We start from the raw sequence: 10688 nt of genomic DNA on the forward strand, positions 1-10688 counted from the left end.
CTGCTCCCTGGTGGGCAGTGCACTTCCACAGGGGACCGCTGCTCTGCCAGAAGCCGGCTCATGGCTGGCCAGGGCACCAGCGGTGATGGGAGTCTCCAAAGTAGCAGTAAGGATGTCCGACTAATGGCTTAGGCCTGCTCCATCAGGTGGACATCTCCCAAGGGCTCCTGGGCTGCCAGAGGGATGTCTGACTGCCAGCTTAGGCCCAACCCCCCAGGGAGCATGGCCAAACCAGCTATCTGACATCCCCCAAGGGGTCCCAGATTGCAAAGGGCACAGGCCAGGCCGAGGAACTCCACCTGTGCATGAGTTTGTGCACTGGTCCTCTAGTTGTTTACTAAAATCCATTTTGTCCAATATTAGCATAGCCATTCCCAATTCTCTTTTGGTTATTGTTTGCATGCATATCCTATTCCATTCCATTTGTGTTTAATATAAAGTAGATCTGTTGTAGAAAGCATATAACTGGATCATGTTTATTAATTCATTCTACCAATCTCTGACTTTTTATTAGAGTGTTTATTCAATTTACATTTAGTGTAATTACTGGTAGGATTTACATCTGCCATTTTACTATGTTTTCTATATGTCATGTTTTTTTTGTTCCTCCATTCATCCATTACAGCCTTCTTTTGTGTTAGATATTTTTGAATGCCATTTTAATTCCCTTGCTCTTTTATTACATTTTTAAAATTTTTTTCTTAAGAGTTCATAATCTTTTACATTTACTAAAGTAGTTACCTTTACTGGTACTCTTTATTTCTTCTGTAAATTTGAGTTATTGTCTACTTTCTTTCACTACAACCTTCAATAACAAGATTCCCTTTAAGCCCAGCCACCATGGCTCAGTGGTTGAGCATCAACCTATGAACCAGGAGGTCACAGTTTGATTCCTGGTCAGGGCACATTCCTGGCTTGTGGGATTGATCTCCAGTGCAGGGCATGTAGGAGGCAGCCAATCAATGATTCTTTCTCATCACTGATGTTTCTAGCTCTCTCTCCCTCTCCCTTTCTTTCTGAAATCAATAAAATGTATTTTTTTAGAAAAGATTCCCTTTAATATTTCTTGTAGGGCAGGTCTGCTAGTGACCACTTATCTGGTTTTTAAGAATTTTTAACAAATTCCCTTGTTTTGTTAATTAATACATCTTAATTTTTTTTTCTTCTAATTTTGAAGAATAGTCTTGCTGGATATAGAACTCTTGATTGGATGGTGATCCTTCCAGCACTTTCAGTACTTTATTCTACTACCTTCTGGCCTCTGTGATCTCTGATGAGAAGTCAGATATTAATCTTATGTGCATAATGTACATAATAATTCACTTCTCCCTTACTAGTTTCTTTGTTTTTGCTTACAACAACTTGACTGTTGTGTGTCTAGGTGAAGTTCTCTGTGTTTATCCTGCTTGGAATGCATTCAACTTTCTGTATGTACAGATTATGTTTTAAATGAAATTTGACATATTTTGTGACTACTGTTTCTTCAAGTATTCTTTCTGTCCCTTTATTTTTCCTCTCCTTTTGGGAATTCCATTATGCATATTTTGATACTCATGATGAATAGTCTGAGGTTCTGTTCAGTTTTCTTTATTCTTTTGACTTTCTGTTCCTCCAATTGTATAATTTCAATTGTTCTATTATAAAGTTTCTGATTCTTTCTTTTTGCCAATTTAAATCTGCTGTGGAGCCCCTCCAGTGATTTTTTTTCATTTAAGTTATTATATGTTTCAACTATGTGATTTCTATTTTGTTCTTTTTTAATAATTTTTATCTCTTTATTGATATTCTCTATTTGGTGAGACATCATTCTCATACTTTCCTTTAATTTTTCAGACACAGTTTTCTTTTATTCTTAATATATTCATAGTCATTGACTTAAAACACTTGTTTTATAAACCCAATATATGGTCTTTCTCAGGGACACTTTTTATTGTATTTTACCTCTGCAAATGGGTCATACTTTCTTGTTTCTTTATATGTGCTCTAATTATGTGTTGAAAATTGGATTTCAAATAATATGGCAACTCCAGAAAGCAGATTCCACCACCAACCACCAAAGGTTTAGTGTTGTTGCTGTTTTTTGTTGTTGTTCTTCTTCTTCCTAATGCGTTTGTCCATTTCCGAAAGTAATTATATAAAATCTATTTTCTTTATCATGAGCAGCCACTTAAGTCTCTGCTCAATTTGCTTTAGTAGTCAGCTAATGATGGAACAGAAATTTCCTTAAATACTTGAAACAATATGTCTCACACCTTTTGCTGAGGGGCTCTGTGTGTATACTGACACAGGTTTTCTATGCTCTGATAGGCAGTTTATAACTCTACCTAAGCCTTTCTTCCTGCTTGTGTAAAGTTTCAATGTCAGCCAGAGGTGATAGATTAGGGCCTTTTCAAGTCTTTGTTGAGCATATACACAGACCTGTACATGAAAATGGGCTTTCTAGGTTCTAAAAAAATATGTCAAAGCTTTTCAAAACCCTCTTTGGATATCTCCTTTCTCAATTATTCCCTTTAAGTTTTTTAGTCAACCTATAGTTAACCCCAATTTATGTATCCACTTCTGGCAACTGTGATGTTAAACAACTGCCACTGATTGTTTTTAACAAATGCCCTAATGCTATTTACCTGAATGAATTCTGAGTCATTAGAATTCATTAGGTGAAATAAAAACAAGCTCCGAGAATGGAGCTTTACAGAGAGCTGCCAGACAGTTCACACAGCACCATTTTCTGAGACAAGGGTATTTAAAGAGCTCTGAACTGGTCAGCTCTCTCCAGCAGTTTTAGTTTTCCGAGGTCCTGCGGTGCTAGGAAGGAGCAATAGGAATGAGTTTAAAGGCTACAAAGTTCACTGTTCTTACCAAGACTCCATTTTTTTCTTGAATAAACTCTTTGGATGGTTCTAAGTGGTTAATTTCCAGATTTCTAAAGTAGTTTGACAATTTTTGCCTCACTCGGTAAACTTTTGTTCATACTGATGTTTTAGAGAAGAGGGTTTACAGAATGTTCTCACTCCAACATTCCAGATGTGGTTCCAAAATAAGTAGTATTTTAAAAATTAATTAAAAAAACTAATGATGAACAAAATTATCATAATTTTAAATTAAGAAATGATCATCAAGTGTTATACGACTCTATATGGGAGTCTGACACAAGAAGAAAAATCAAATACTAACATCTTTTTATAATTTGATATTTTGTTCATCATGGGTTTTTCCACTAATTTTTTTTAAACCTCATTAAAATATTATTTCTTTTTATTGCTCAATTTTTTGGTGTCCCTTTAAATTTTGTGCTGAGGCAAGTGCCTGACAAGCCTCTCTCTAGTCTTAACCCTGGAAAAGGATGATTTCAAACCACATCTTTGCCTTTTTTTTTTACTCTCCAAACTGACATACTAGTTTTAACTCCCATTTATATTCCACTACTGCATTTTGAATTGTCAAAATAATAATCTTAAAATCTAGCAGAAAAATTTTAGTGCACAGTTTGGGAGTAGAGAACTAAGTAGTCATATTAAACTAATCTCTTAAAACTGCTAGTAGAGGCAAATTAGCTCATTCAATATAAAACTCAATACCAGCTGCCAGTTAAATTAATATAACATGGTGTAGGTGTGTTTTTTTAAGGAATATATGCCAAAGTCTTTAGAAAATTAAATATAATGGTTGGCATGTATTCCATACAAACTTCCTAAGATATTATACACCACAAATAGAAAATGCTTAGAAATAACAATTTCAACCAAAATTATTCTGTTGCATGATTTCATTTCTTAAATTGGCTTACCTTGAAAATTAACTTATCAGAAAAAAAGAAATAGAGACAAAAATGCTTGGCAAAATATGTAGCAAAATTTCCAACCCAAGAAGACAATTGTGTGTAGAGAAAGATTGCCTGTCTTGAAAGTTATTTTGAGTAATTTCAAACAGCCTAGCACAAAGGCAATTAATTACAGTTGATTTAAGATTACTTCCCTATACTGTCATTTAAAAGAGATAGTGTTCATATTAAGTTTTTAGATTACTACTTTGCAATAACAGTCTGGTGAAGTGTGGAAATTTAACTTCCCTATTAAGTGTTCAGTATTTGCTTCTGCTATTTTAGTGCCTTTTCTTGTAATCCGAGGCTCCATATCCCATGCTCTTTTCCACTACACTTTTGAAAAGCATTTAAAAATCACTATATCAATGTTAGCCTATTTCTAGACAAATTTACTTGCCTTATCATAGTCTTTATAGAATAAAGCACTATGCTGGCTTTTCATTTCTGCAGGTGAGTCAAAGTTCCTAAAGTCTATATCAACTTGTCATTATTACTAACTTAGCCCTAATCACATACACTGCTGATGTAACTTTAATGACTGTGTACACACTGTTTTGTTTTTCTAAGGGAATTGAACCTATTGGTTCAATGGGTATGTAGGTGAACAAAGGGAGGCAAAACTAATAAGGAGAAGTCAAGAGGGGTCAGACAGTTTATCATCTCTGGGAACAGGGAAGTACATCTGCCTGAAAGATAATAATCAAGCTCATTTTTAAAAGTCCCTCCACAGATTGGGTTAACAATCTCTTCTATCTAATCTACACTCTAGTAATAAAACATGAAATGGAAATAAGATAAGAAACCTAAATAATCATTTTCTACAGATGATATAATTGTCTACCTAGAAAATTCAAGGGAAATAACCACAGAAAAGTTAGAATTGATAACTTGAAAATTACCTGGTTATACAACTATATTTTAAAATTAGTAGCTTTATATCTATTAATTATTGATTATGTATATGCTACAAACTGAATATCTGTTCCCCCCCTAAATTCGTATGTTGAAAATTTAATGCCCAAGGTAATGGTATTAGGAGGTGAGGGCCTTTGGGAAGTGATTAGGTCATGAGGTCAGAAGCCTCACAAATGGGATTACTGCCACAGCTTGCTCGCCCTTTCCATCAAATGAGGACACAGCAATGGGATGTCATCTATGAACCAGAAAGCAGGCCCTTACCAAACACCAAATCAGCTAATGCTGTCATCCTGGACTTCCCACACTCCAGAACTATGAGAATAAATTTCAGTGTTTATAATCTATCCAGTCTATCATATTTGTTATAGCAGCCTGAACAGACTAAGACAATACAACATAATCATTATGTATAATATAGATAACCAATTGACTATATAACAATAACCAAGGACTAAGACAATATAAACAATATGTGTATATATATATATATGAATACCCAATTAGAAAAGGACCCATTCACAAAAGCTAAAGAGTATAAAATACCCAGGAATAACCTTAAATCCCCCATTTTCTTCACATGTAGGGCATGTAAGAGAAGCTTGCAAAGTGAGAGACCACACAATGCAATGACAAGCACAGAGAAGAGGCAAGACTAACCATTTCCTAATATGCTACATTCCTGATGCCACCTGCTTGTGTCTTACGGTATTTGGCTGCTAATAGGCTCCTACCCGCCAGCAAACAATCCAAAGAACCTTTGTCTACATGGAAGATTCCTTCTTTGACTTGCGTTGAATAAACAATGGTTATACGCTAATGGCTTGTAAAACGGTCCATCCATCCTGTCCCATACCCATGACCCCTATACATCGCAGAAGGTTAGGCCTTTCTACCAGCAGACAAGTCCTGGCTGCTGCTCCCCACTGGTTTCTCGCCGTTCCCCTGAGAGATCAGGGACAGCCTGCTGACAGGTCCACACATATGTTTTCTGATTGTTAAATGTAGGGCAACCACCTGGGCATAGAGGAGCCAATGAGCAATTCCCCCTCCTCAAACCCTAACTAACCCCAGACACCTTCAGGCCATGGGGTTCAGTTTCACCTAAGGAGTTGCTATAGGTTCTTGACATTTTGACATTCTCCAAGAAAGAATAGTGTAGTTTCCACTGTCAACATCCTTTATTCTTCACAGTTCTATTTGCCCAAGGGGACTTCAGGAAATCCAAGCTGAAATGGAACTTTCCTGGTGGACCCTTTCCTATAAGCCAAGGGAAACCATCAATGAAAACACACAACCTCCTCCTAGTTTATGTAGCAGCCTAGATTGAATTCCAGATGCCCTGAGAGGCCCTTGGTTACACCTGGTCCAAGCAGCAACATTAGGCCTCCTAAGGCCTCAAGAGCAGTATGACCATTCACTGACACAGCCTCAGGTCACTGGAGGGCAGGGTCCACAGGCAGAATTGCAAAGGTAGGCTGCTGTGGAAAGCACTGGTCACTAGCATGTGAATTCTCCACAAGTGCCTGCAGCACCAGGCCTCCCTACTCTCCTCTTGAGTGCCTGCAGAGCTCTGGTCTGAAATTCTTGCACTGGTTGACCCCTAATGAGTGAAATGCTCTTCCCCAGGTGTCCATATGGCTCACTCTTCAGTCCCCTTCAGGGTTCAGCTCAGCATCCCCTTAAATAGGCCTTCCCTGGGCACCCTATACAACACAGCGATTCCCCGCCCCACACTCCTCCCCCAGCTCCCATTTACTTTTCTCCATAGCACTATCCCTACCTGATATATTACAGATTTTACTCCAGTTTATCCATTAGATTGTAAGTTCCTCTTTTTTGTCTGTTTTGTCCACTGCTCTAAAATATCTAATGCCTAGAACAGCGCCTGGTACACACACTTAACGTATTTGTTGGAAGTTGTTAAAAACAAAGCTGGATGTTAACTAAAAGCAGTAAAGACAGGTGGTATTCAGGATGTACTGCATTAGGGGAAAGAACTAAAGTATAGAACTGAGCTCAACTTCAATCCATGCAGAGGTGAATGGGCATCTTAAAGGAAGAATGAGGGAATAAGGAGGGGACAGGTGGAGCTCAGATTCAAGGAAATGGGGAATTACAAAGGACTGGTTGGGTAGTTGGTCACTGTCAATGTGATTAGGCTCACTGAGTGTGCTAACTGGCATTTGTCAAAATTAGGCTCCTAACCTCCCACAGAGATAGGAGACAGGCCCTCTCATTCCTAACGACAGTATTTCAAAGCAATGGCTGTCAGGTCCCTGAGAAAGACACTCGTGGGTTGTAGGAGACACACATACATGTTAAAAGGGAAGAGAAAGGGTTATAACTCTAAATTATTCTAATAAATGCTTAATAAAAGGAGGGGGGCCTATCATCAGGTATTGGCTGGAACAAAGGGTAAGTTCTTTTGGCAGTCTTGAGATTTTTCCAAACAGGAACTCAAGGGGGCCTGGATCATCCCAGGGACACGGCCTTAGGCTGTTAGAAGTCCTGTTGGAGTTTTTCCAAGTCTCTTATTGTTGGGGGGGAAAGGGCTGTTATGAAAGTTGCCGTTCTTATAGGCCAAGGTTCAGCTCTAGTCAAGAAGAGAGCTCAGAGGAACCTGACTAAAGTGTGATCAAGGAGAGAGTCTCTATGGATGGATGGATGGATGGATGGATGGATGGAGAGGGTATAAAGGTTGGCGGAACAGGGGTCAAGATAATAAGATCTGAAGACATCCAAATTCATATGTAAGTAGAAATCATTTCAGAGAAAAAGGGAAAATCCTCCACTCTTCAACAGCTCCTTCTAAGCATGCCTGTGGTGAACAGAATATGGCTCTCATTTACTCATAAAAGCTGCTGATGGGAACAAACCCATTGTTTATCCTATTCCTGCCCAACCTGTGTTTGTTTTCTGCAGGATAATTTCCAGACCTGAGTTTGCTCACTGTTTAAAATTCTTATTAGAGACAGAGGCTAAGGATGTTACAGAAAGATCTCCTGTGGAGCTAATGCTACCTGTTCCTATTAACTTTTTATTAATGAAGCAGCTTTGGGTAATTTTGTCTTCCTTTCCCCTCGGCAGCCCACCTCTAAGATGTGGAAGAGCTTTAACTCACTTTCCTCCCTTCCCCATTCCTGTCTCAGTTCTTCTCTACCTCCAGCTTTATACTCAGATCAAAAAAGTCCTCCTTCTGTGGAGTTGGTTCTCCAGGTAAATACCTGATCTCTGTATCTCCACACAGCCCTAGGATCAGTGGTGGGCAAACTCATTAGTCAACAGAGCCAAATATCAACAGTACAAAGATTGAAATTTCTTTTGAGAGCCAAATTTTTTAAACTTAAACTATATAGGTAGGTACATTGTTATTAACTTAATTAGCGTACTCCTAAGGCTTAATAGCAATCTGCATTTTCTCCACAGGCCAGCTACAATACTGACTAGAATTATTTTTCTTTTCATAAGACTACAGACATTAAAATAAGAAAAAGCACTTTTATAAGTTAATATTTGAATGTAATTTGAAGGGAGGGTGGATTCAGGGTTCCAGGAGCCTTATGTTTATATAATGGGTGGTGAGTGGAAGAGCTTTTTAAATGAGTAGTACCCTCCTCATTTAAAAAAGAATCCAAAATTACAAACACAAACTTAGGTATGACCATGTGAGCATGTTGCTAGGGGCCTGTTCAGGGGCTTGGAAGTAGCCTGGGTGAGGGGTCCTGAAACTTAAGATTCATTAGCTTTTCAGTCAATTCACGTACACTAGGCAATATAAAAGATTGGAGAGGTTTATACCGCAGCACTAAAATCTGTAGAAACCCGCTACGTATAACAGTCTTATATTATATCAGTCATCTAGATACTATTCTTATCTCTCTTTCACAAACCTCCATCCCTGCTGTTCCCTCTAACTTGACGGCAACACTCATTATGAATTTGTGGGCTGGGCTGGGCTGGGTTTGTTTCCCCTCCCCTATCGAGGCTCTCACAACCTAATACTGTGTCGATTATGTAACAGCCAAAAGAGAGTTTAATGGAATACAAAGCAGAGTCGGAGTTCTTACATAAGCCTCATAAACCATCCATAAGATCTGCTCCCAGACTGGGGTACGTGGAATTACATAAGGTAGTTGGGAAACACTGATGCAACAGCCAGGTTTATTTCCGACCTCAGAAACAATCGAAGCATTCTGCACTTAATTTAGCAGTATACATTAAGATAATAAGTTTTGAATTAGGTGAAAAAAATAATCTTTAATATGACTTAGTTATCTTTTCAATGTTAACATAAAGGAATCTCCTGACACTGCTATTCAACTTCCCTGTAACCTCTGCACAAAGAAATGTCCCCTTAGGATGCCCCCTCCATATTCTACATGAAATTACGGGTCCCTAATAAACATCAACCATTCTTGGTTTTGTTTTGTTTTTATAAAATCAAGAAAGATACTTAGACAAAATACAAAAGTGTACATGCTATAATTCTTCAACACATCTTTCCAATACCAGTTTTCTCTCCCCATATTTCTAACCACTTATTTTTTTACTTTCCTTAAACCACTGTAGCCACACCTGGGACTATGAAGTGACAAATTAAAAAAACAACAACAGTGCAATACAATGGGTCTCTCCCCTGGCTGCACATTAGAATCACCAGCAGAGCTTTTAACATTACAAATGCCACAGCACCACCCAGAACCAATTAGAATGAAATATTGGGGTGGCGCACAAAAAGGGGATGCCTAGACATTAGTATACCTGATGCTTTCTACTTTTCCTTCTTCATACCTGAAAAAATAAGAGGAGAAATTTTTGCGGGGGAGATCTTTAATAACTGGCAGCTCATAATTAGTTTCCATCAGATATAAAATATCATTCTATAGTTTGAAAGCCATAAAGGATATCTGTGGGATCCTTTTTATTACTATCATAATAAAAAAAATTACCAACTTTCTTTAGCCTTTAAAAAAACCTATTTTATTGGTCAATGTTTTTGCAATTCTACCTAATCAGTTCAAAGCAAAGGCCCTATATTATCTTAATGGATGTCTCACGCTAAGACCCTGCTTATCCTCAAGTAAAGTTTTGGGTTAAAGCAGAAATGACGGTTCTCATTTATCGTCAACCTCTCACACCTATAACTTTACCAATGAGCAAATGTGTGTTCAAGCCCTTACATAACAGAGTACAGGCGCCTTTGGTGTCCTGCCAAGAGTACTTCTTGCCGTGTTTGTATTTAAAATAGACTGGTAGTAACATCACTTGTGTGCCTGAAATTCCTTCTGTGCACGGGCTCCGAATGAAAAAAAAAAAATGGATGTAGCAACCCGCTTTGCTGTTTTGCCATTATAAACCTCAAAGGAAATAACACATTCTGACTAAATTAAGGCGAAGACACAGAACAAATTATCCAAAGCTGGGGGTAGGTGTTGACTCGGTTAACTAACCTACCATCCTTTCCAAGACGGAGTATGTTTAACCTGGCAGCATGCGAGGTGCCTACTGAGCTGCAAACCTGGGCCCTGGCCGGCGGGGATGTGACAGGCCAGCGTGAGCATCACGGTGACAGAAAAGGCAGATCAACGCCCGCTGCCAGGCTGGGCTGCAATCCCGCCCCAACTCGGGCACCTGTCTTCCCGCAGGTCTAGGAGGCAGGACCAGAGCCCAGCCCGCTCTGCCCGACTGTGCGGAGGGATGCGCTCACCTGGGTGGGGCAAAGCCACGGAAAATGCCCAAGAAGCCACCACTGCCTCCATGAGAGTCTCACCCCGGACCGGCTCCGACACGCTCCCTCCTCATCCAGCTCGTTATCTATTTAACCACAGGTCTGGGCTCCGCTGGCCGGCCGAGGACGTCCGCAAAAGGGGGCGACAAAGTTGCCAAGAGAAGCCGGCAGAAGTGGCGCAGGTGGAGGCGCAAGAGACGCCCCCGCACCTGGGACCGG

General features: G+C 39.3%; 1 protein-coding gene across 1 annotated transcript in view; it reads right to left on the reverse strand.

Annotated features, from left to right (window-relative positions):
- The window catches only part of MTUS2 (microtubule associated tumor suppressor candidate 2), a 529958-nt gene extending 519276 nt beyond the window's left edge, over positions 1-10682 (reverse strand). Inside the window, 1 exon segment of the mRNA XM_006770370.2 lies at positions 10449-10682. The gene's annotated coding sequence lies outside the window, so the exon portion shown is untranslated.
- Positions 10683-10688: the final 6 nt, after the last annotated feature.

Source organism: Myotis davidii, unplaced genomic scaffold (assembly GCF_000327345.1).
Source record: "Myotis davidii unplaced genomic scaffold, ASM32734v1 scaffold84, whole genome shotgun sequence".
NCBI classification, from domain to species: Eukaryota; Metazoa; Chordata; class Mammalia; order Chiroptera; family Vespertilionidae; genus Myotis; species Myotis davidii.